Source organism: Neophocaena asiaeorientalis, unplaced genomic scaffold, assembly GCF_003031525.2.
Source record: "Neophocaena asiaeorientalis asiaeorientalis breed wild unplaced genomic scaffold, Neophocaena_asiaeorientalis_V1.1 scaffold483, whole genome shotgun sequence".
Taxonomy (NCBI): Eukaryota; Metazoa; Chordata; class Mammalia; order Artiodactyla; family Phocoenidae; genus Neophocaena; species Neophocaena asiaeorientalis.
Genome location: NW_020175631.1, coordinates 567,883 through 595,222, shown reverse-complemented (window position 1 = coordinate 595,222; position 27,340 = coordinate 567,883). Strand labels below are relative to the sequence as shown.

General features: G+C 34.1%; 1 pseudogene; it reads right to left on the bottom strand.

Annotated features, from left to right (window-relative positions):
• Positions 1–6,992: 6,992 nt before the first annotated feature.
• The window catches only part of LOC112390455 (platelet glycoprotein 4-like), a 47,331-nt pseudogene continuing 26,983 nt past the window's right edge, over positions 6,993–27,340 (bottom strand).

Genomic DNA, 27,340 nt, shown 5'->3' with positions numbered 1-27,340 from the left:
CCCCTGCCTATACTTCTAGAAACATGCTACATGTGTGCTGGTGGCAGGCTTGGGTGGGAAGGGAATGGGGATGGGCAAAAGGAAGTGGCTGACTATCAATACAGATAATTCTCACAATCTTATAGGACCTTTAATTTTAAATGATTATTCAGATATCTATGGAAAAATGTGCAACATTAACGTATGTTAATATTTCCAAAAAGTTTCAGAAATAAGAAAATTTTTAGAATCCTGCTCCCTGGTCTCTATCAAAATCTGAAGATATTTAATACTTTCTCACAATCCAGATTTCTATTTTAAGATGGTTCCTCAAAGTCTCCAATAACTAAATTCTCCTCTTTAATATTTAGGAGGTGGAGTTTATAAAACGACCCACCACTTATTTCCTATCCTTTCATGTAGACCCATCTTTTCATAATGACCGTGGTCCTCAACTATGTCGACTGAGGGTAGGATTAGAGAAGAACAGTAGCTGTCAACTTGGCTCTTTGAGCCTAGATAGTTCTCTCCTCCACACTGGCCTTATTTATTCTTCTATAACTGTATAGACACTCATTCTTCTCTAGAAATAAGCCTTCATCTTTGTACGCTTCTCCTTTTCTCCCGCTCCTTATCCCACTCTAGACATCCTCCAAACTAGCAATCCAGACCATTATCTTGCCCAGAGTAAAGCTCCATAGCTGTTAATATATTCCTTATAACTTATATGATATGTAAAACTCCTGGATGCTGAAGAGTCCCTTTATTCCAGTGGATAATTTCCATCTCAGATAAATTCTGGGGACTATCTCCAGTGTTAGGTCAGAGGCAGGTAAGAGATACTATCTCCTACTTTACATGCAGTCAGTATGAATATTTGTCATAAATTATTGTCAAGCAGATCAAATAACATATTCCAGAAAATTGAGACAATAAAGTTAGTAGCACTTCATCTTCTACCCTGCCATATAGATTAGCTCTAATACTATCTGAAAATACCAGTTACAGGCTCAACAAGGCAAACGACAAAACTTAGTGGAATATTTATAGCAGATTTTCAAGTCTGATGGGTTTCCTTGTGTCTCAGTAGGCTTATATAGCTTTGCTCTCTTATGTCCTTGATAAATCAAAGTAATAGCAGCAACAAGTCAAGTAAAACGGTTACATAGGTGGTCCAATTTCTGTATGACTTAAAATCAGGACTTTTCCAATTTTTTTTTTTGTATATGTGAATCACTTGAGGATCCTATTAAACTACAGATTCTGATTCAGTAGGTCTGGGTTAGCATCTGAGATTCTGTTTTTAAAAAAGTTCTCAGGTGTTCTGAGGCTGCTGACTCAGATTTCACAGAATTAAAGAAACAAAACTTTAAAACATTTATGTTTTCCTAGCTATGTCACAATTCCTCTTCATGAGTGTGTAGAACAGAGCATTTCTGAAATATGCACACATAAGCTTACTAGCATCTGAGAACAGTTGGGAAAAGAAAATTGGAGTTAATATGTCAATAATTCATGCATAGACAAAAGCAGCTAATATAGAATTATAGTAGCAATATCAAACAACTTTGAAGTCAAACACATTCAAAAATTATAAAGGAAAAATAAATCATTATTCTAATCATGGAAGTCTTTATGTCCACAAATATTTAAAAATGCAGCTACCTTTGAGTCAGGAAAGGAGAAAGCAGAGTATGCCTATATGTATTTCATAACAATATTCAACGCTAATTCATTTTTAGTTCATTAGCTCAGCTCACTGCAAATAACTCAGAAAAACAATCATAGGTAGTTCTGTTAGTGTATGCAGAAAAGGTAAGTGACAGTGATCATTTAAGTGGAGTGAGTGGAGTGGTTATTTAGAGTTGTAGACGGGCCAGAAGAGGCAGAAAAAGAGAGAGCAGCCACAGTGTCTCTCCTACACTGAACTTCAACCGGAAATACTGAACTGAGAGTTGTAACACACCTGCAACAAACTGAAGCTCCAAAGATAATTAATGTGTAGATCAGACATTGATAATGGGACAGATTATATCTAAACACAAATATCCAGCACCTTCACAAGTGTAAAATTTCAGGGATAGCTAGTTTGCCTATAGCTACATTTTTTCCTGAAATGAAATCCTCTTTTTTTCTGAGAACTGAAAGCTGTGTACATTGTTCTCTTTCTTCATGTACTTGTCAGCAAGAGTAAACATTAACCCATTTTAATATGCTATAGATTCTCTAATTTGTGTTAACGCCTTTGCAGATGCTATATTACACTTTCTGTAGGGCAAACTACAAGTCATGCATTGAATGCATTTCCAAAAGTGCCTCATCCCATCTCAGTGCGTACATACACACACACACACACACACACACACACACACACACACTCACATGCACACACGTCCAAATATATTTTTCATTAAATAATCTATCATTTTTTAAAGAAAGTGTCATATTTTCTACTGGGTGTTTTTAATGTATTTCACTAATGTTTGTGTATGGATTTTCTTTCATCTTGTTCATAATTTATAGAGTTTAAAGAAAATATGGTGAGGAATGATGAAGATTAGAATATACATATATTTAGTTAAATATACTAAAGACACATAAGTCAAAATCTTTTTCCTGATGTATAAATACTATGAGATTCATTTCTGTATGAAGATTTAAAAATCTGAGTCATTGATTGGTTATATGGTTCTACCATGAGGTGGATATGCAATTTCTCACTCCTTTTGAAGAGTTTCTACTTTACATCATTCAGCCCTACTTATTTTAAGAATTTTAAAAGTATCCTTTATATTCCTGCTAGATCAACATGTCCACAAATATCCTAATGCAAAGGGAGTAGACTTTCAAGTATCAGAAGAGGATGTCTAGGATCTCACATGTCCATATCTTAGGAGGATACTTTTTTCCCCTCCCAATTAAATGAAAGGACACTATATTAGTATATTTTGAGTATCTTCAGATTTTCCAAAGATCCTTCAGAAATGGTGGTATCTTGGTTTGGGGTTTTCAGTATTTACTGTGGCACCTAATATGAGGAGACTGAATTATTCTTGATTTTAGTAGCCAAACAAATCAGTTACAAATACTTTGTCCTATAAATTTCTGTTTGTAAAACATAAGACAGAATGTGGTCCATCTTCACTTTCTGTGGGGAGCTTTTTAGGAGAACTCATGCTCTCTGCCAAAAGTGAACCCCTGCTGAAGAAAGTAGGGTTATCCTTCACAGTCTAGAGCTTAAGTCCTGCTGCTGAAAAGGATGAAACCAAGGAATAAAAGATACTTGGTCAGTAAGCTGTAACCAAGTATCTTTTATTCCTTTTCCCCCAACTTGCTTTAAAAATTAGCTTAGTGGTCAAGATTGAATTTAGAAAGAATGTTTCAGAAGAAAATGTTTCAGAAAGGAATATAGATGCATAAAGAAATAAAAGTTCAAATAGGCTACTTCAGACATAAAATTAGACTGTTTTGTGACATAACAGGAACTAGGCAAAGCACTGATGGGATTTAAGGGATTTAAGAAAAGACATCTTTTAATGAATGAAACCAGTCTTTCTGCAGTTACTATGAAAGCAAGAAATATTACAACAAATAACTATGAATGCACATTCTACACTTTGTACTCTTCCACACAATAATTTCTTTATTATCATTTATATCTCTTAATACTAGCACAGCATTCTGAAGTTGCCAAGCATAAGTTGTATGCAACTGAGTGAAAAGATCAAAATCTACTCAGTTTTCCAGAAGAGCTGCAGAACATGGAAAATGACAAAGTCCTTATACGTGTCCATTTGCAGAATCATTGACAAAAATATAAGCCATATTCTTGTAAAGAGCATGGTTATAGTGCCTACTGATGCTGTACAAAGGATTCCATAGAGAAGGAAACTTAAGTAATGTATAATAAATGGTTCATAGGCCAAACATTTGGTTACCATTCTTAAATGTCTTTCAAAATAGTTGATGCTTGTGAAATGCAATGTCCTGACAGTCCTGGGGTCTGTGTGTTGCAGGGGCACTGATGAAGGTAATGGTATTTCCTCTTTGATGAGGAAGACAAGAGTTCAGGGTCCAGGATTTGTTTATATTGCCTACTCCTCTGTCAAATTTGCCACCAGGGAATTAATTAGTGAATCAATACCAAGTAAAAATAATGGGATCATGAATAAGTGAAGTCTATAGCAACTTAAATCAATTCAGTTGTGTGTACCTGTTGAATTTTAAAAGGTACCTATTTTTGTTCAAAGTATGGACTTCACTGGCATCCTAATAATCCTTTAGAAATGTGCTGATGCTCAGTGCAAAAAAAGTGCCCCCAGTTCTTCAACTGTAAGATAAGGTGTGTTTTGCAAAAATAAAACATACAAATCTTCATTTTGTAGGTCGATATTAAGAATGGTCCTGACGTATTTGGTGCATGAATGTAAAGACTCATTTGCTTCCTGGAAAGTAGAAGAGAGGTAAGTACTTAGTACTTATCAGAAAGTTGTGAAAAAATAAAACAGGTAATACTCAAATTCTATACATAGATAAGATATCATATTTTCTATAAGTTAGCCCAGTTTCTCAAGCTACAGAGAAAAATTCTGATGAACTTCATGGATAAGGCAGTTATTTTCCCATTCCAGGATACATGGAAGGCTGCTTCCCAGCTCTCAAGAGCTGCACATGGCCAGATAAGGAGGGGTAGCTCATTATATCTGCTCTGGATGAGCATTTCCGCTCTTTTCTGTCCCTTCAGACCATTCTCCATTTAGCAGTGTATATACTGCTACTTTTGAAAGGACTATTGGCTTACTCTCTTTGTGATTCATTGAGTAAAAGCACACCTTAGCTCCACTATCTTTGCTTTATTTCCTCTTGTACACCCATTTCCTTATTTTTTCAATTGTGTGAAAGTCTGCCCAAAGGCACAATTATAATAATACTAAAACTGAGGCTTGTTTAAGGAAATCTATACCTGTGATTCTTCTAAATCTAGTAAATCATGTAATCTACAGAGAACAGTGTTCTTCTCTATTTGTAAAGAAAAAAAGAGACAAATCATTGTGTAAAGAGCAGTAACTTTTCTTTGTAACTGTCAAATGTTTAAGCCAAGTCAATATACTTGTTGACAAAGACACTCTAGAAAGTTTTCAATCTTTCACCTTAATTTAGCCACATAGAGACCCAAGATACTGGACATTCAGGGCTCATTAAGCACTGATGAAATAGATCATATAATTTTAGTAGAGAATAGTATCAGAAAATGTTTACAACTACTATACTTCATTTTGAAAAACATATTTTCCCACTAGAACAAGGTTTTTTTGTAATTTGGCTTTTAAGTGGATAATCTTTTCTATCTATTATATAAGCAGTCATATGAATTACTTTGTTTAATCATAACTTATCTGTTAATTGACTAATGACAGGTTTTAAAGGTGATGCAGTATTTCCTTCATTATAATGTGAATATATTAGATTAGCATTTTGAATATATTCTGTTCAAAGGATTGTAGGCAGAATTGTTCAGTCCTTATTTTAGTGAATAAATATAGGCAGAAAGCATCAGAACAAAAGATTGAGTTGCCTTCCTAGGCCCAAGCTCTCAGTCTCACATACTCACAAATATTGTTCCAAATGTTCCACTTTATTTTTTTAATATTAGATTAGATTCACATTTTGAAAATGGACAGTTTTTCACTGTTAAAATTTTAAATTTTCTGGAATGTCTCAAATAGAATGGTTGTCGATGAATCCCTGGCTATTGGAAACATAAAATTTTATTAGAGATTAGTTGTGATAATTCATGTAAAATAGCATAATTTTGGTGCATAAAAGAAGGTCAGTAATTATCAGTGGCAGCTCCAGAATTTCTGTATAAGACAGCTTACAGTCAGCAATCTGATTGGAAGTAGGGTAAGACTTGTTTTGAAGTTGTGATTTTCATACTAAGTATATTGCTTTTATTTTGATTGTATATATATATATATATTTTTTTTCTTTTTGTATATATTTTTTGAGGTTCCTAGGAAGGGAGGGAGGATGGAAACTATGGTTAAGTGGAAAATTACCCCCAGCAGGCCATACTTATTCAACGTATGTTTATTAAAGAAAGGCTTCCATTTAAGGGAGATAAGGTCAGACAGTCATTCCTCTATGTACAAGGGGCCACAGGCAGTAATGTCTAAAGCACAGAGGCCTGAACCGCCTCTACAGTTTTGCTAAAACTCCTACTGTCCACAGTTACCTGATTTTTTCCTGTAAACTCTGAGTAATTCAGTTTTCCTGCGTTGAACATTGTTTTTCTTCTATTTTCTTGTACTGTTGTATTCAGTTTTAGTTCATGAATTGTAATCATTTGTCAGGGCATCCACATTTAAACATATAGGGTGCACGCCGTGATTTTGGACAGCATGTCTATATGCTAAAATCCTGTTTCTGTATTAATATGTTATCTTCATTTTAAAATAGCATATTTATCCTATTTTATCTCTATCATTTACTGAGTTTTTATTTCTCATTAATTTCTAGGTTATTTAATTTTGCTTTTTATTTTCTTTTCTCTTGTAAATTTCAGTCTCCCGAAATAGCTACCATTTTCATTTTTACATAACCTTTCCTAGTCAGTGACATAATAAATTGTTTGTGATTTCTAAAATAATTAGCTAGAAATAATCAAGAAATGAAAAGTTAGCACATATATAGCTTTTGTGCAACATTCTAACTTTTCAAGGGAGACAATTTCATATTTTAGCCCATTCCTCCCAGAATAAACATGTAATCTAGTGATATGCTTGATATTAATAGGCCTTATTACTCATTCAGCCTTCATTTATATTTTAACTTACATTAAGCATCTCAAAACTTCAAGGATGTATTAAAAACATTAGTTGACCAGATATGTTCAGAAATATTTGCAGCCTAATTTATAACCTCTTTTTGATAAAATGAAAACAGCTAATATATAAACTAATGTTATTGAAGCTCTATATAATTTTTGTTATATACTTATTTTACTTTGATCTTCATGCACAGTATAAAATTGTAAAAGCAGTAAACATCACCACACCAACACTCATTAAGATCATTTCTACCAGACCAAGGAGGTTTATTTTTCCAGTCACTTGATTTATGAACATTGCTCTCTTCTTATCACCAAATGGTGCCAGTCTGTAATCAAGTTAATAATTTTTAGCATTACTTGGGTAGTTTAGTGGAGCAAAATAGTCAAAACCCTCCACTTACGTATCGGTCTTTTTTCAAAACACTGCATACATTTTAGTCGTCTTTATCTGTAAGACAAACCAATGGAAGTCCTTTTGCATGTCAAACAAGGTAATAAATGCCAAGGTGGAATATTTAGAGAGAGAAATATAATCCTCTTCCCTTTAAACATGTTATATAGCAGTTTTCAATACACTGGCTTCACTGATCAATACAATGGTCTTACAGAAATATTTTCCAGTTTTCCAAATGATGTTTCCTAGTGACAGAGGGAAATGGCAAATATCAACAGTTTCCTTCCTCTAAAGGCTTATGAAATGCATTTCCTAATTCTGTGCCTAATCAGTTCCATGATTCACACTAAAAATATCTTGTCAGGTAATAGATAAACTGCCTATACCTACTCAGACCTGGTCTTTATAAACTTGGTTGGCTTTTATTAGCAGTTCAGAATTCACATTGAGTTATTTGGAGTTTCACATTTGCCTGACTCTTTCCCATCACAGGCAGTATGACAAGAAATAGTGTTTAATAGATGCATTATGAAAATAATCTTAAGTGATAGGAAGTACTTTGTCTTTCTAAAATAAAAACACTGAAATCTAACATAATCCTGAAATTTCTGTGTGTCTTGGTTCTCTCAAAATAATTAATTATATAATTAATAATATATGAACTTGTCCATATGGGTAATGGAAACTCATACAACTTCAAATACTATACATATTTATTCAATTTTCAAACATCAAAAGCTTTTTCTATATACAAAGAAGTTTACTGTTTTTAGTGACTAATAGATTAAAAAATACCTCATTAAGCCAAAGAATAGGCATCATATAGTCTGTGTCAGACCCCTTAATGCTCTGTTATATACATTGAAAATAATTATGAAAATTTATACTAATACATTACACATGTACAACAGAAATGTTAGTAATTACTAGTGTAAATGAATGTTCAGAAATTAGTTATTCTTGCAACTAATTTTTGTTCCCTGTAATAAATCATTTAAATTTTAATATGGATGTTTCTCAGACATGTTTCACTCTTATAAATCTTTCTAATACAGATTTCTAATTAGATTAACTCTTTCTAAGCATATATTTTCCCTTTCACAAATTATGCCCAGGAAACTAAAATATGAATTCTAGAAACTATTGTCATGGAAATATTTGGACAGCTAGCAAAATGAGCAATGCCACCATATACTCATTCCAAAATGTGTGTAAATACCAGTTCAATAGAAAATATATATAATTCTAAATTACAAATGAAAGTTACAAGCATTTCATAATTATTTAATGACATTAAGCCAAAGAGAAGTTGACATTTTATATTCTTTCCCCTTCCTTTCATAGATATACTCATATTCTTACAAGAAAATACTAAAAATCATAATGAAGCTCATTCAAGAGACTCACTCAATTTTTCTTGCTGGCTTAACCAGTATATTGATCTGCAGCTGTTTTTTAAATCATAAAGTAAATCCAGATACCTAAAAAGAGAACAAACTAAAATAATTACCAACTTCCTTTAAAAAAAAATGTCTTTTATAAATCCAAAATTTATTTTTACTGTTATGTAGAACCTAAGGTGAAACTGTACTACTTGAAACTTACGAAATTTATTAAATAATTAATTGAACATATTAAATATCACATACATAACTCTCCATAATTAAATTTTATTTGTATATGCCTGTACATATACAGATGTATACGCATATGCGTATACATGCACACACACACAATTCCTTTTCCCAGCCTCGTGTCTAAGCTTTCGTTAGATTTGTGATATTTTTCTGATCTGGTTTTGGAGGATCAACAACAACAACAACAATACTGATACCTAGAACTCATACAGTCAATTTAAATCCTGAGCTATGCATGTTCAACTATATATCAGCCAGAACCTGTGTTTCATCAGTATAATTATAATACTACTTCTATCATTATTTAAACTGAAACATGCCTGCTAAAATTCTGGCATGTCATTTAAATTTTGAAAAGGAGAATATTAAAATAAATTAAAAGGTGAAACTGTTACACTATAGGAAATTTAATAGATGTTTTCCTGACGCTAAGTATAATAGATCTTGCCTCAAATACACATATACCCATAAAATCTCTTATAATCCTTTGTAATCTACAGTGTCAATTCATAAAAGCAATGCTTGTAGTTATGTATAAAATGAGCATAAAATTGTAATTTATACCAAATTGTTTTAAGCCAGTTAGAATCATTCCATCATTGCTCTCCCTGACCTGTGAACAATTAAAAAGTCTATAAAATTCCACATGCTAAAAAACTAGAATAGAATTACTGTGACATTTCATAAGCAACAATAGGAAGAGATCAATGTAATTTTCATTGAGGTAAAAGTAAGTAATTTATCAAGATTTTGATGTAATAAATATCAATAAATGTGATTGAGAAAATAGAGATAATATAATTTTCCCTTCATTTTTAGAAAACAATGTTAAACCAATCAGATCAATTATGTAGTTGCTTACAGGTTCAGCATCTAAGTACGTGCTATGTTCTTCTTCATTTGGACTTAAGCCTTCAAAAGGTTCTGTAATTTCAGGACTTGCATGTAGAAAATGAGGAAGTGAAATGTACGCGGGTTTTCCTGAAAACAAGTTTTAACAGACAATCGGGATAAATCATTTTCCTCATTACACATACCTCTCAGAAAAGATTTCCTTGAAAATAAAGCTTTTTAAGTTAAAAAAGAAGTGCAAATTTGGCTTTGAATACTAATTGGAGGGTCAGGGTAAGGGAAGATTATAACATCTAATCACTTTTGAACAAAAATAAAGTTTAAACTTCTCCTAGTAACCAGTCAATTGATGTCTGTTGTTCATCACTTTGGTGTTTATTTTAAATATGTAAAGCTTAGCTGTTGAACACAAAGTTACAACCATATACCTTCATGTTTCAGGCAGTAATATGTCTATGGACTGAGAATTTATTGAAGAGGTTTTTCTCTCTTTAGTCACACTAACTCCAACATGAAGTAGGTGAGCAAAATAAGGTAGACTCCAAATTTCGTGTTTGAGTCAATTCTTCTTTCAGAGACATCCTGAAATATACTTATTTTTATTTACCATTTTCTAGGGTAGAAAAAGTTAGAAAAATGTCAGCTGGATAAGTTGGGATGCACAAAGTATTCTGGGAACTATTTTCATTTTACCCTAAATCTAAAAGGAGCACAGGGTTTCTGCACAGCAAAGGAAACCATCAAAAATGAAAAGGCTACCTATGGGATGGGACAAAATATTTGCAAACCACATATCCCATTAGTGATTAACATCCAAAATATACAAGGCATTCACACAACTCAAAAAAATAAATAATCCAATTAAAAAATGCATGAAGGACCTAAAGTTATATTATCCAAAATAGCACAGGGAAATATCAGTATGGTTTTACCTAACAGTAACTAAGTTTTGCAACACTGAAACAACTGGGAGCTTGAAAGCGGTACAAAAATCAGAACAAAAATATCCTACCATCACCCTAACTTTCTGCCCTTATTGCTTTCTCACTTTAAATTTCTAGTGGAAAGGAATCCCGGGTGAAGTTTACATTTTAAAGAATAATGCAAATTATGCCATGGATAGTGACACTGAGAACTTGTACTCACCTTCTTTGCATTTGCTAACATCTAGCACACGATATAAGGTATAGTCTTTGGAGGTAATTTTTTCTGTGCAGAAACAATGGTTGCCTGGATTTTGAAGTGGAGATGCAAAAGCCCTGGATGGAAAAATGAATCTACACACAGGGATTCCTATCAGATCAATTTTGCCTTCAAACACAGCATAGAATGACCTAAACACAGATAAGAAAGAGCTTCATTCTGGGAAACTGAACTTCATTCTGGAGATGCATTTTTTTCTATTTTTAAATTTATATTATTGCTTTAACTTACAAAAATTAGATATAATTTTGTTAGAATTCATGCTTAAGTCTTAGGGAAAAAAATCTTGGGAAATTTTAAGGCTTAGCAGAACTCTACTTGAGTATGAGCTATTCTTATCTTTGTTTTCAAAAGCTTCTCAGATTATTTTTTGCTTATGAACTACCAGAGAGTATTTATATTGAAGACATTTCTCATAGTTAGTTTCCTCTATGGACTAAATATTTATATGACTCCCTCAAATCCTTTATTTGTGCCCAGTTTAAATGAAATAAACATAAAGTTTCAATCTTCCAAGGCTTAATCCTGGAGAGAAAGGCTGCTCACTTGCTGGGGTCCGTGCATGTGGGTGCTTATTGTATGTCTCCTATGCTCCATTGTTTGCTACGTGTCCACCATAACCCCTAAGTTTGTTGTCTAAGCTGTGAGTCTGTTTCTGTTTTGTAAATAAGTTCATTTGTATCATTTTTTTTAGAATCTACATATAAGCAATATCACATGGTATTTGTCTTTATCTGTCTGACTTACTTCACTTAGTATGATATCTCCAAGTCCATCCATGTTGCTGCAAATGTCATTATTTCATACTTTCTAATGGCCGAGTAATATTCCACTGTATATATGTACCACATCTTTATCCATTCATCTGTCCATGGACATTTAGGTTGCTTCCATGTCTTGGCTATTGTCAACAGCGCTGCAATGAATATTGGGGTTCATGTATCCTTTTGAACCACGTTTTTCTCCGGATATATGCCCAGGAGTGGGATTGCTGGATCACATGGTGGCTTTATTTTTATTTTCTTAAGGAACCTCCATACTGTTCTCCATTGTGACTGTACCAGTTTACATTCCAACCAAGAGTGTAGGAAGATTTCCTTTTCTCCACAACCTTCCCAGGCTTTATTTGTGGATTTTTTGATGATGGCCATTCCTATCAGTGTGAGGTGATATCTCATTGTAGTTTTGATTTGCATTTCTCTGATAGTTGACGATGTTGAGCATCTTTTGATGTGCCTCTTGGCCATCTGTTTGTCTTCTTTGGAGAAATGTCTATTTAGATCTTCTGCCCAATTTTTGATTGGGTTGTTTGTTTTTTTGAAATTTAATGATTTTTTTTTTTTTTTCGGTACGCGGGCCTCTCACTGTTGTGGCCTCTCCCGTTGCGGAGCACAGGCTCCGGACGCACAGGCTCAGCAGCCATGGCTCACGGGCCCAGCCCCTCCGTGGCATGTGGGATCTTCCCGGACCAGGGCACGAACCCGTGTCCCCTGCATCGGCAGGCGGACTCTCAACCACTGCGCCACCAGGGAAGCCCTGTTTTTTTGATATTGAGCTGCATGAGCTGTTGAAGATTTTGGACATTAATCCCTTGGTGGTTGCATTATTTGCAAATATCTTCTCCCATTCTGTGAGTTGTCTTTTCGTTTTGTTTATGGTTTACTTTGCTGTGCAAAAGCTTCAGAGTTCAGTTAGGATTTATTTATTTTTCTTGTGATTTCCATTACTGTAGGAGATGGCTCAGAAAAGATATTGCTGTAATTTACATCAGAGAGTGTTCTGCCTATGTTTTCCTCTGAGAGTTTTATAGTATCCGGTCTTACATTTAGGTCTTTAATCCATTTTGAGTTTATTTTTGTCTATGGTGTTAAAGGATGCTCTAATTTCATTTTTTTTTTAACATGTAGCTGTCCAGTTTTCCCAGCACTATTTATTGAAGATACTGTCTTTTCTCCATTGTGCAGTCTTGCTTCCTTTGTCATAGATTAATTGACCACAGGTCTGTGGGTTTATTTCTGGGCTTTCTAGCCTGTTCCATTGATCTATATTTCTGTTTTTATGCCAGTACCATACTGTTTTGTTGACTGTAGCTTTGTAGTATAGTCTGAAGTCAGGGGGCCTGATCCTCCAGCTTTGTTTTTCTTTCTCAAGATTGCTTTAGCTACTCAGGGTCTTTGTGTCTCCATACACATTTTGAAATTTTTGTCCTAGTTCTGTGAAAAATGCCATTGGTAATTTGATAGGGATTGCATTGAATCTGTAGATTGCCTTATGTAGTATAGTCATTTTGACAATATTGGTTCTTTGAATACAAGAACATGGTATATCTTTCCATCAGTTTATGTCATCTTCAATTTCTTTCATCAACATGTCATAGTTTCAGAGTATAGGTCTTTTGTCTCCTTCAGTAGGTTTATTCCTAGGTATTTTATTCTTTTTGATGAAATGGTAAATGGTGTTGTTTCCTTAATTTCTCTTTCTGAGCTTTCCTTGTTAGTGTATACAAATGCAAGAGATTTCTGTGTATTAATTTTGTATCTTGCAACTTTACCAGATTCATTGATGAGCTCTAGTAGTTTTCTGGTAGCATCTTTAGGATTTTTTATGTGTAGTGTCATGTCATCTGCAAACAGTGACAGTTTTACTTCTTCTTTTCCAATTTGGATTCCTTTTATTTATTTTTCTTCTCTGATTGCCATGACTAGGCCTTCCACAACTATGTTGAATAATAGTGGCAAGAGTGGACATCCTTGTCTTGTTCCTGATCTTAGAGGAAATGCATTCATCTTTTCACCATCGAGTATGATGTTAACTGTATTTTTGTCATATATAGCCTTTATTATGTTCAGATAGGTTACCTCTATAGCCACTTCCTGGAGAGTTTTTCTTTTTTATCATAAGTGGATGTTGAATTTTGTCAAAAGCTTTTTCTGCATCTGTTGAGATGATCATATAGTTTTTATTCTTCCATTTGTTAACATGGTGTATCACACAGATTGATTTGCGGATATTGAAAAATCCTTGCATCCCTGGGATAAATCCCACTTTAGCATGTTGTGTTGTCCTTTTAATGTATTGTTGGATTTGGTTTGCTTGAATTTTGTTTAGGAATTTTGTGTCTATGTTCATCAGTGATATTGGCTTGTAATTTTCTTTTTTTGTGGTGTCTTTGTCTGGTTTTAGTATCAGGGTGATGGTATCCTCGTAGAATGAGTTTGGGAGTATTCCTTCCTCTGCAACTTTCTGAATAGTTTGAGAAGGAGAGGTGTTAACTCTTCTCTAAACGTTTGATAGAATTCACTTGTGAAGTCATCTGATCCCAGACTTTTGTTTCCTGCGAGTTTTTAATCAGTTTCAATTTCAGTACTTGTGATTGGTCTTTTCATATTTTCTATTTCTTTTTGGTGCAGTCTTGGGAGACTGTACCCTTCTAAGAATTTGTCCATTTCTTCCAGATTGTCCAGTTAGTGACATATATTTGCTTGTAGTTGTCTCTTACAATTCTTTGTATTTCTGTGATGTTTGTTGTAACTTTTCTCCTTTTTCACTTCTAATTTTATTGATTTGAGCCCGCTCCCTTTTTTTACTTTATGAGTCTGGCTAAAGGTTTATCAATTTTGTTTACCTTTTCAAAGAAGCAACTTTTAGTTTTATTGATCTTTTCTATTGTTTTCTTCATTTCTATTTCATTTATTTCTGCTCTGATTTTTATGATTTCTTTACTTTTACTAACTTCAGGTTTTGTTTATTCTTCTTTCTCCAATTGCTTTGGGTGTAAGGTTAGGTTGTTTATTTGACATTTTTCTTGTTTCCTGAGGTAAGATTGTATTGCTATAAACTTCCCTCTTAGAACTGCTTTTGCTGCTTACCATAGCTTTTGGATTGTCAGGTTTTCATTTTCATTTGTCTCTAGGTATTTTTTTATTTCCTCTTTGATTTCTTCAGTGATCCATTGGTTGTTTAGTAGCATGTTGTTTAGCCTCAAACTGTGTTTTTTTTAGTTTTTTTTTTTTTATTATAGTTGATTTCTAATCTCATAGCATTGTGGCTGGAAAAGATGCTTGATATAATATCAGTTTTCTTAAGTTTACCGAGGCTCATTTTGTGGCCCAATGTGTGATCAATCCTGGAAAATGTTCCATGTGCACTTGGAACAGTATATTCTGCTGCTTTGGGATGGAATGCTCTCTAAATATCAATTAAGTCCATCGGGTCTAATTTGTGTTTTAAAGCCTGTGTTTCTTTTGGTCTTCTTTCTGGATGATTTGTCCATTGATGAATGTGGGGTATTAAAGTCAGCCACTATTATTGTGTTACTGTTGATTTCTCCTTTTATGGCTATTAGTATTTGCCTTATATATTAGGGTGCTCCTATTTTGGGTGCATATATATTTACAATTGTTTTATCTTTTTGGATTGATCCCTTGATCATTATGTAGTGTCCTTCCTTGTCTCTTGTAACAGTCTTTAATGTCTATTTTGTCTGATATGAGTATTGCTACTCCAGCCTGAAGTGGGTCTCTTGTAGACAGCATATATATGGGTCTTGTTTTTGTATCCATTCAGCAAGCCTGTGTCTTTTGGTTGGAGCATTTAATCCATTCACATTTAAGGTAATTATTGATATGTATGTTCCTATGACCATTTTCTTAATTGTTTTGGGTTTGTTTTTGTAGGTGCTTTTCTTCTCTTGTGTTTCCCACTTAGAGAAGTTCCTTTAGCATTTGTTGCAAAGCTGGTCTGGTGATGCTGAATTCTCTTAGCTTTTGCTTGTTTGTAAAGCTTTTGATTTCTCTCTTGCATCTGAATGTGAGCCTTGCTGGGTAGAGTATTCTTCGTTGTAGGTTCTTCCTTTTTATCACTTTAAATATGTCATGCCACTCCTTTCTGGCCTGCAGAGAAATCAGCTGAATCAGTTTCTGCTGAGAAATCAGCTGATAATCTTATGGGAGTTACCTTGTATGTTATGTGTTGTTCTCCTCTTGCTGCTTTTAATATTTTTTCTTTGTCTTTAATTTTTGTCAATTTGATTACTATGTGTCTCAGTGTGTTCCTCCTTGGGTTTATCCTGCCTTGGACTCTGTGCTTCCTGTACTTGGGTGACTGTTTCCTTTCCCATGTCAGGGAAGTTTCCAGCTATTATCTCTTCCAGTAATTTTTTGGGTCCTTTCTCTCTCTCTTCTCCTTCTGAGACCACTATAATGCAAACGTTGGTGTGTTTAATGGTGTCCCAGAGGTCTCTTAGACTGTATTCATTTCTTTTCATTCTTTTATCTTTATTCTGTTCTGCAGCAGTGATTTCCACCATTCCGGCTTTCACTTATCCGTTCTTCTCCCTCAGTTACTCTGCTATTCATTCCATCTAGTGTAATTTTCATTTCAGTTATTGTATTGTTCAGCTCTGTTTGTTTGTTCTTTAGTTCTTCTAGTTCTTTGTTAAACATTTCTTGCATCTTCTTGATCTGTGTCTTCATTCTTTTTCCAAGATATTGGATCATGTTCACTGTCGCTACTCTGAATTCTTTTTTGGGTAGATTGCCTATCTCCATTTCACTTAGTTGTTCTTCTGGGGTTTTATCTTGTCCCTTCATCTGGGACATACTTCTCTGCCATTTCATTTGTCTAATTTTCTGTGATTGCAATTTCCATTCTGCAGGATTGTAGTTCTTGCTTCTGCTCTCTGCCCCTTGGTGTATGAGGCTGTCTAAGCTGCTTATGCAGGCTTCCTGGTGGAAGGGTCTTGTTCCTGCCCACTGGTGGGTTGAGCTGGGTTTTGTCCCTCTGGTGGGCAGGGCCATGCTCATGAAGACGTTAGGCAGCCGGTTGGCTGATGGTTGTGGCTGTGCTCCTGCCTTCTTCATTGTTTTGCTTGAGGTGTCCCAGCATTGGAGCTTACAGGCTGTTGGGTCAGGTTAGGCCTTGGGGAGGAAATGGTGGCCTCCAGGAGGGTTCATGCCAATGAGTACTCACCAGAATTGCCACTGCCAGTGTCTTTGTTTCCACCATGAGCCACAGCTGCCCCCCACCTCAGCAGGAGGCCCTCCAATACTAACAGGTAGATCTGGCCCAGAGTCATATGATGTCACTGCTTTTTTCTGTAAGTCCTGGTGTGCCTGGGACCTTGTGTGTGCCCTCCAAGAGTGGAGCTTCTGTTTCCCCCAGTCCTGTGGAATTCCTGCAATCAAACACCATGGCCCTTCAAAGCCAAATTCTCTGGGGGCTCCTCCTCCCTTTGCCAGACCCCCAGGCTGGGAAGCCTGGCATGGGGCTCAGGACTTTCAATCCTGAGGGAGAAATTCTCTGGTATTATTATTTTCCAGTTTGTGGGTTGCCCACCTGACAGGTATGGGATTCAGTTTTGTAGCAGTTGTGCCCCTCCTACTGTCTTGTTGTGGCTTCTTCTTTGTCTGTGGATGTAGGGTATCTTTTTTGGAAGTTTCTAGTGTTTTTTTGTTTTGTTTTTGTTTTGGTTGATGGTTGTTCAGCAGTTAGTTGTGATTTGGGTGTTTTTGAAAGAAGGGATGAGCTCACGTCCTTCTATCCTGCAATCTTACCAGCCAATCAATCCAGAAATTTGTATACATGTAATTTTTAAATCCTCCAGTAGCCACATTTAAAACTGATAAAAATATCAGTTATATTTTATTTAACCCAGTATATCCAAAATAATATCATTTTAATGTATAATCCATATAAAAATTAACAAAATCTAAAGATCCACTGTGTACTTTATACTTATAGCACATTTCAGTTTGTACCAGTCACATTTCAGGTGCTTAATAGTAACAGGTTACTAGCTGCTACCATATTCAACAAGTCTGTATACTATACATATTCAATGGTATTCAATTTTGTATTAAAATTTCCCACTCCTTAAAAATAAATGAAAGTTTAAAAAAAAACAATGGCAAAATCACATGTTGTTAAAACTGTGATTGTGTTTTTCTACCCAATCAGTACAGTGGCAATTTCCTTACCTTGAGCTTCCTTTACAAGTTCTTTTGGTAAACGTTCTTACTGTCAATTGTGATTCATTCGCCTAACCTTATGGCTGATTAATGTTTTTTAAATCATTTATTGAAGTTCTCTCACTAAACAGAATTTCATGCAAATAGTTTGAAAATGTATACATCAAAATACAAAGGGCATTTGTTGAGTTTATTGAACGTCTACAATTGTTAAGATCCATGGCACACACTGGATATAAGAAGAAATAACTAGATAATACCTTCATTTACTCCACAAATGAATATCAGTAAAATGAGCCACTACTGAATGTGTTTGTTCAAAACAGTAAGACCCATCCTTCAGTTATGAATACCATGCTCTTTTTCTTGTAACTGCACGTTGGAATCTTCTTACATTTCACTTATACTCTTGTCTTAAGTGAAATATAACAGAATATCACAGTGAACTTGATCCTGAGATTGAGATAATGGGATACTGAAGGTTAACTTATACTCCCCAGATAGGTCCCTAAATGGGCATTGTCTACAACTGCCTTCCCAACCCTTAGCCATTAAAGGAAAATAATACATCAAAAAGCCTTAAAAATCATCTGAAGTATCATCAAAGATTATGTCATAATGACACCGTAAAGGTCATGACCCTAGGATAGTGGACAGTAGCAGGACTCTTTTTTTTTTTAAATACATTCAAATGTAAATCAATATTTTCATTTTATATCTCTTTAAGCTTATTAAAGAAGGTATAGGAAGTACTTCTAAATCATGATAAAAATGTTGGAATTTTTCCATTTTATCAGTCTATTTTCCTAGTGCTATAACCAACAGTCTCTCTCACACAGATTCTGTCTGAGTCCCTGGCCTGTCCAAACTACCCCTGCTCCTTGTTTGTTTTACTTCTATTTTCCTCTTAGATACTTTTAACTTCATGCCTGATGCTCATGTATTTATATTATGGTCATTAATGAATCCTCCAATTCCTGTTTTAAAACTTCACTACTTCTTAGTTTTGGACAAAGTTTTTAAATACATTTTTTAAACTCATAATAAATACTATTTAAAAGAAGCACAGTATATTTTTCTCTGTATTGAAGGATTGAAGTTTATTCTTAGAAAATTACTAAAGTTTGTGGTATTGGGACACCTTTATTGGTATTGGGACATTATTCACAGAAATGCATCACTTGGAAAGGAATTTCTTCACCCATCCCCATGGCTCAAAGCTCTGCAAATCAATCAATCAGTGTTTTTGCTTTTTTTTTTTTCCTAGAAGAGTGTTAACAAAATTAAACATGCAAAACTCAGCAATACCTTTGTGAAAATGAACATTCCCTGTGTTTCCTTTTTATTCCCTACCTTTTACATAACTTTAACATTTTTCATCTTCATTATATATTTTCCTATAAAGTATTGCCTCACCAGCTTTGTAAACATTATGCTCTGCTTCTGTTGATATCTCTTAGCTGAAAGCTCGCCTCTGATTTTAATTACCTCATTTTGATTCCCCTTGCTTTTTAAACCTTAATTCTTAAACTAATAGTCATATGTGTACTTTGCTTTCCTTCAAGGAGAATAATAAGTTGGATCTAACTATACTTTAAATCTAAGTTCATAGCACCTTCTTTCTTCCCAACTCTAACTCAGAATGTTCATTTGTGCATACATTTTTCATGGTTAGTACCTTGGTTAGTACATATGTAACCTTGTTTTTGTTGCTTCTGTTGTTCTTTTCTCCGTAATTTTGATCATCTTATTCAAAATAGATGGCTCTACTTGCAAATTCACTGATTCTACTTCATATTGAAACCTCCCCTTGGATGTATGTTTACCTTTTGTAATTATATTGATTTTTAAATTATTTCAGTTTTAAATTATTATCTCTACAGTATATACAAAACATGTGAACAGTAACTACTACTCTAAGTTTTTCTAACCCCTTACTTCTGCGGCCAGGAAGGCAGTTAATTAAAGTTTTTACAAAGCAAACATTTCCCTAGGAATGCAGTAAAGGTTTATCCTCAGTGGTTAATCTTGAGAAATTCAGTCACGTTAGACAGACATTTACTAAGCCTGTATAAGAACAGAGATTCTGAATTATGTTGTAGGGATATAAAGACAGGTAAATGCATACCCCTCCAGAACATTGTAGGTACGATGGTGGATTTATGGGAGAAAGGAGGTGATTTCACTGTGATTATTACCACAAAACAAATGCCCTTACCTGTACCATTAATCATGTCACAACCGCTTGCCCACTAAGAGACATGCCTAAGGAATAAAAAATTAAAAAAAAAAGGAAATGAACATTGTCATTCCAAGAACACCATCTCACATTACTTTGTCTATTATGATTCAGTACTTCTGCTAAAATAATAAATATTGATTAGACTAGATGTGACAAATGCTAAGTTTAAGAAATATTCTAAATCATTTGGTCTATGTTTTGTTTGAAGTTTTCATCTTGTTGAGATAAATGAAGTGCCTGTTACCATTAAGTGGCCAGATTAAAAAATAAAAACTGCCAAATGTTGTTAGTGAGAAACAATTTGGAGCAGCCAAAGTTCTTCAGAAAAGGTTGAGAAATATTTATCAGAAATTTAGATCTCTTCTTAGGGTTAGGTGCTTTTGTTGGAATGGGAGAAGTGTATTGTATCATAGTATGTTGAGTGTTCAGCTGAATAGGAGGAAAATATTAAGTGGATAACTGATGCAAACTCAGTATGAGGGAGAAGAGGGCAGTGTGGAGGAGGACAGAAAGAAGCAGATGTTTGATCAATAGCGATTGGAAACATGCAGATAATCAATTTATACTTTTCCCCTCTTTTAACTCTTGCATGAACTGACATTAAAGTAGGACAAAGTTTATTAATTTATACTCTGGTATCTATTTAAGATGTTTGTATTGTTTCCTGGTATATATACATATAACAGTAGAGATAGTTTGCCACTTTTTGATGATGGAAAACAGGTTTTTCAAACTCCTAACATAACATCCAGTAAGATGTCAAGGCAAGCTGCTGCTTCTTTTTTAAACAGAGTAAGCTATTAATCATGTTCAGTCTTGCCGTGGTCAGTTAAATTAACCTTATCATAATCTTAAACTCATGTGAAATTCTTACTCCAATTAGGAGCATATAGTAACTCTACTCAAAACCTCTCTGTGATATTGAAATGGAAGAAATGCTCACTTTTGTCAGTGTACAAACACTATGTGATATCCTCTAAAATGAACATTTAGAAGTGTTTGTTTTCCTCCATTAGACTTTTCTATAAAAAAAAATGTGACTATGGACTCAGTAGAAGAAAAAGGGTTACATGGGTTAGTATTTAACTGTTTTATGCAAATTTTAGATAGGAACCCAGTGTGAGGTAATGGTTACTTAATAAAAAGATTTCATCTCTTTTGATTTTGATCACTTTATTCTTCGTCAGGAAATCACTGATGTAAAACTCAGTTTAACTTTGAGGAGAAAAGGCTTTTTCCTTGATATTTATTGGGATTCTTCCTATTTTAGACATATGAATTAGGTGTCTCCAGATAAACAGTCAGGAGCTAGGGAAAAGTAGGAAATCATGGCTATATGAACATATCCCATTCTACTGTTACTTCACAGGAGGCGTACTCTTTATCAAGTTTAATATGTCAATGTTAGAGCAGGAAATAGTAATTCCATTTTCGTATTGATAAAGTTTTAAAAATCTGAGTTATCAGTATATAAAATTATTTCGAGAAAAATTTGAAGGGGAAAGTCATGAAAGCATTGGCATGGATTCATTTACCTTCCATTTTTATAGACATATTTAGTCTTGTCCCTGGAATGAACAATTTTTATATTTCATGTTTAGTAAAGAAATAAAACAACAGTAAGATATATTTTCCTACCTGTTTGATGATAAGTTGACATATTGACTTTCTTCCTTTTCATTTGTGGTTATGTAATTGTATGAGTGCACGATAACGCTGGTTATGCAGCAGAGATGGAAGTAGTCCCTTTAGATTTCTTTATGTAAGAGACCCTGTTCATAAACGTCAACCCTCAAGTGGGGCTGATACTCAGCACCTATGCACTAGTGTGACCAGTCATCACAACTAAAGGGTTAACACCTGGCAGAACAGGAGTTTCTAGGGCTGAGATACAGGCAGGTCTGTTCCATAGGTTGGTGCCTGTGCATTACCAGTTGTTAAATAAGTTTCTTACCTGCCTTAGAGTATCCTAGTGACACACACACACATACACATACACACTTTGCCTGGATACTTACTTTTTGCCTTTATGTGTGTCAATTATGACAACTTTGCTTATGTCATCTTTTCCATTGAAAACTTTATAAACTCCATCTGAAGTATTGTGGTCTGAAAAGATATGTACAAGAAAAAATTACTTCTAGAAAAAGCCATATTTTCCAAGTTATAAAATATGTAATTAACTCACTTTTGCATTTCTCAAACACTGGTTGTTCATAATTATTTTATGTGATTTGAAAGATATATGCAATAAAGTTTTGAAATTATTGGTCTTTCACATTTTAAAAAGACAGAATGTAAAATGTGCCTAGAAATAGCTGTAGATGCTGAGACAAAGGTAGAAAACAAATATCAGAATCTGACGTGATCGAACTCCAGCACTCTTTGTCGTAATTAAGCCAGAAAGGCCATTGTGATCACTACTCCTATTATATTGAGGTGAGGGGATAGTGAACAAAACCTATGAGAACAATGACAGATTTCTAGAAATTTTCTCAATGTTATGATCTCTAATAAGTGGTTACTAAAGATTAGGTACATAGAATTAAAAACAGAATTAGCCAAGGAAAGAAGAGTATTTGAGTTAAATAATAGTAACTGAATTCATTATTCCTCAAGCCTTTCTATACTTATATTTAATTGATATATAAGCTTGCAATCCTAAAAACCATCTAAAATAGAATAACAGCAATGAATTAGAAAATATAACAAATATCTCATATAGTGACAAGTGAAGCATACTCAGTTTTTCAGTTCAATAGTCATCTTGTTCTATTCGTGACTCAAAATGTTAAGCTATAACTAAAAACATCACCAAGTTCACATTTTTAAAAATCTCCTAACTGCCATTTCATGACATTTGTAGATTACTAGGAGTTCATATCAACTAATTTTATAAACATATGACATTGCTGAGTTATCATTCTCATGTAAATTTTGGGTAACTTTTAAGTTTACATTAAAACAAATTTGTAAGAGGTCTAGAGAAGGAGGAATGATATGATAAATACATTTAACACAAATATATGGCATTAAGCTTGATTATTTATAGATAGGAAATCAAAGCCAAAACTGTATTCAAAGCCTTACCAGCTTACAATCTAATTTTAGACAATTTATGTATTTGTCAAAGAATGGAAACTTGATTAAATGTCAGCTTCTTAATTTTAATTGTTAAATTCAGATACGTAAATTTCCCCAACTAGTATAGCTGAGTTCATGTGAGATAGAGACTTTTAAGTAATTAGAATATGTATTCCCAGATCAGAAATACACACTAAATAATAAAATTATGAATTGCCAATGCCACCATTTATCCAGTTAAAGTCTAACAATATCGACATTCATATTTGGTACTCACAGGATAAAACACACCAACTGTAGTAGTAATAGGGTGTGGAATCGAGCTCAAGAATGGATCCTTATAGCCCCACAATAGTTCTTTCAAAGTTCTCTTTTGAAACATAGAAGAGCTTGATCTTTTGATAAGTAAATTGAGTACTCCTTGAATAAATACATTTGGATAGAGATGGGGTGCAGTCTCCAAAAAAGAAATCACGGTTTAAGACACCAGTTGCAGTATCAGATTTTTAACAAATAAATGGAAAATACTAGAATTTAGCTTAACAAAAGAAAGGGCCATAATTCAAAATAATGCCATAAGAACACATTTTCATAAAAATGACAAAATAAATAATATCTAATGATAGTTCTAATCATGAGATTAATTACAGTGGATTCTAGAGATTTCAAAACCAGTAATTTTACTGTTTGTCTACTCACTGCTACAGCCAGATTGAGAACAGTGAAAGTGTCATTTTCGGTTCCAACTGATAGGGTTCAAAGATGGTACCATTGGACTGCAGAAAAGAGACTGTGTGGGTCTCGGAGTCCCACGTTATATTTTCCTTGGCTAGATAACAAACTCTGAAAAACAAAAGTAAATAAAATTCAAAATAATTGTTGCAAGTGAACATTAAGTCTCAAATGCTGTTTATTCATGCAACAAATAATTTTTGAGTGCATAGACTATGTCAGAAATTAGGCTAAACAAGTAGGTTAAAATGATCAGTAGGCCAATGCTGAGCCTCTAGCAAAGTTGAGAAGAGGAACCTTAGATGTGCATAGTAGAGGAGAAGGAATACGTGTTATTATAGTGGGTTACACAGATTCTGTGGGAAAACACAGAACAGGAGCAAACCCAGGCTTGGGTTGGTTGTGGTGGGGATAATGGACAAGATAGGAGACTGGGATTGACATGTATGCATTATTGATACTATGTATAAAATAGACAGCTGATAGGAACTTACTGTACAGCACAAGGAACTCTACCTAGTGCACTGTGGTAACCTAAATGGGAGGGAAGTACAAAAGGGAGGGTATCTGTATGTGTATGGTTGATTCATTTTGTTGTGCAGTGGAGGCTAACACGGCATTGTAAAGCAGCCATACTCCAATAAAAATAAAAATAAAAAAGATACAATTCCACATAAGTGGTCTGCATGACAAAGAGAAGTTTAGTTGGGTAAAATAGCGTAGAAAATAGCATGTATTAGGTAAGAAGTAGGACCCAGGTGTAATTTTAGAAATGCAGATGTTTCAATATAGTTGGTTTAAGGAGTAAGGAGAGTGGTGGAAATAAAACGACTGTAATAGGCAACATCTGGAACGTAAAAGGGTTGCATCCCATACTTAAATGTTTAGCTTTTATCCTGAGAGTCAGGAGGAGACAGCAGAGAGGTTTAAACAGGGGAACAGTAAGAGCACGTTTTCTTATATTAGAAAGACTGTTCAAAGTGCACAGACTTTCCTGTACTGGCTTTTCCATAATTTCCAGTATTTTAATGAGAATTAAAGATAGCTAATGGAATACAATTTCCACTTTGGAGATCAGTTCCTCTCCACCCCTGCCCCATATACTGTATACTCATTAGTTCTAAGCTCCTGGAAAATACCAACTACTTTTTAGGAATGAGGTGAAGGGTGATTATTATGGAAAAAAATCTTTTGCAAGTACAAGATATTTACTGAGATGAAATAGGGTATTCATTGCTCTATCATATATTTGAATGTCTATTATGTGAGGTTCTAATAGTTATCTGTTGTTATCTAACTAAGGTAAAGACTGAAAAAACATGAAACTGAGGTGTAAAAACCAAAGCAAACCAAAGAAAACCTGACCTGATTTCAATCAGGTATAATAAAAAGGTAATTTCCTATAGGATAGGTATTATGTGTGTTTTGTATCCCCAAGCAGTGTCTGGTATATGGTAAGTACTTGGTAAATATTTTTGAATAAATAATTAATTGTTCATATTCTTTAAAAAGGGAATTCACAAAAAGATAGAAAGATCTTATTTCTAATATAAGTTCATCAAAGCTTTATTATTTACTGTTCTTGGAGTACTATAGACATACAAAGAATATAAAAATCTGAAACAGCAGCCAGGACAGTCTATTAGTAGTCAGTTACTCTTTTCTCTTAGATAATTGTATTTTAAACTTAGGTTACATATTATTAACATTTAAAATTAAAATACTTTAATTTTCAGGAAGATTGATATATATGTAGTAGTTGAAATAATAGCAAAAATAATTGTGACCCAAATTCTAGTTTACTTGGTTGTACTTACAATGCTATACCAGTAGATGGCACTCACTAAGGGAAAAATCCTTCAAACTGAGGCCTGTGCTTAGAATGTACTTTTAAAGAGAGAACATCATCACTCAATTTTTGGGTCAAAAATGAGAATATATACAGCTTTTAGAAAGTGTTGGTTAATAAGGTCAAAGGGAGGAATTTGCCTCAGATTTAGCCCAGTATTGCTTTCTATGTACTCCTGTCAAAGCAAAGTAACTTAAATTATTATTATTTTTTATGTTGGATCTGAGAATATTCTGAAGGAGGTACCAGGTCTTCACAGAAATGGTATAGGTTGGAATATATATCATTAAGATCTCAATCCAGGCAATTTTATGCTTTGACCCATGTCACATCTTTTCAATCAAAGTTTCATCAAGCTCACTTTAGCAGCAGAAAGCCAAATAAAGCCTGTGGTTCTGTTTGAGGAGAGACATCCTCCTCCACTTAGAACTTCAGCTGAGTTCAGGGTGTAACTGATGGAGAGGCAGGATCACCTCAACACGTGGAAGACTCTCAAACTCTTAACGTTTTCTGAAAAGTAAACAGTTGTTTTCCCATTATTTAAGGCATCCAAGCAGACACTAAGGACTCTGTTTTGTTGACATCATGAGACAAGATGACTCATAGTTGATCATAATTTCCTTTAACATTGTCATGTAAATAGGAGTTTATTGTTTATGTACTTTAGCTGCAAATCCAACTTCTCTAACCCTCACTTCATTGCTTCTCCAAGTAAATCAATTATATCTAACCCACCCTGCTTTCATCCCAGATAGAGATAGGTTAAAGCCTCTAAGAATAAAATTTATATAACCTATCAAGCAAGACTAGGACAGGATTCAATATTATGTTTATGTTTTCCCATACTCCAATTAATATCCTTAAAGGTAAAATCATAACCCCTCCAAACAAACAAAAAATTAAACAAAAACTGTGATGAGTTCTCAAATTCTAGAAGCTATTCTCTTTTCTTGCATGTGGTCAGTTCACAGAGTTGTGATTTTTTAAACAGTTATGCTTAGATTCTTATTAGGTCATATGTGAATTCTAGATTTTCATAGGTACACATCGTAGCTACAACATTTTTTGAACAAGATATTCATATAGGCTTTTGATAATGACATAGAACTATAAGACCCTGAAAAAATAGAAATATTTTTGAAGGTAAGATTTTTTTCTGTAACAATGAAAACCAAGTCTTCTTTGACAGAGTTGTGAATAGTCGCAGACCTGTGCCTGAAGACAAGGAGATGTGGGGATAATTACTAGACCAGAATAGGTACCAAGGTGCTCTGCAGCTTATATATCGTGTGCTGCGGCAGCAGACATCACCCTTCCAACTACTGTTATGTCATTATATTTGAGTGTGAGTTGTCAATCTAGAAACATATTAATGCATGGAGAGGAAAGAAATTATATAATTGTAGAATATCTGAAACAGATAAGAAAGTTAAACTATGAATTAGAAGAAACCATTATAAATATGAAATTTTGTAATAATGCTTGATCATAGTGTATAACTAGTTGTAGTTATTCTTGAGGGAAAAAATCACACATTTGTATAACAAATGATACAGCAGGACTTAACT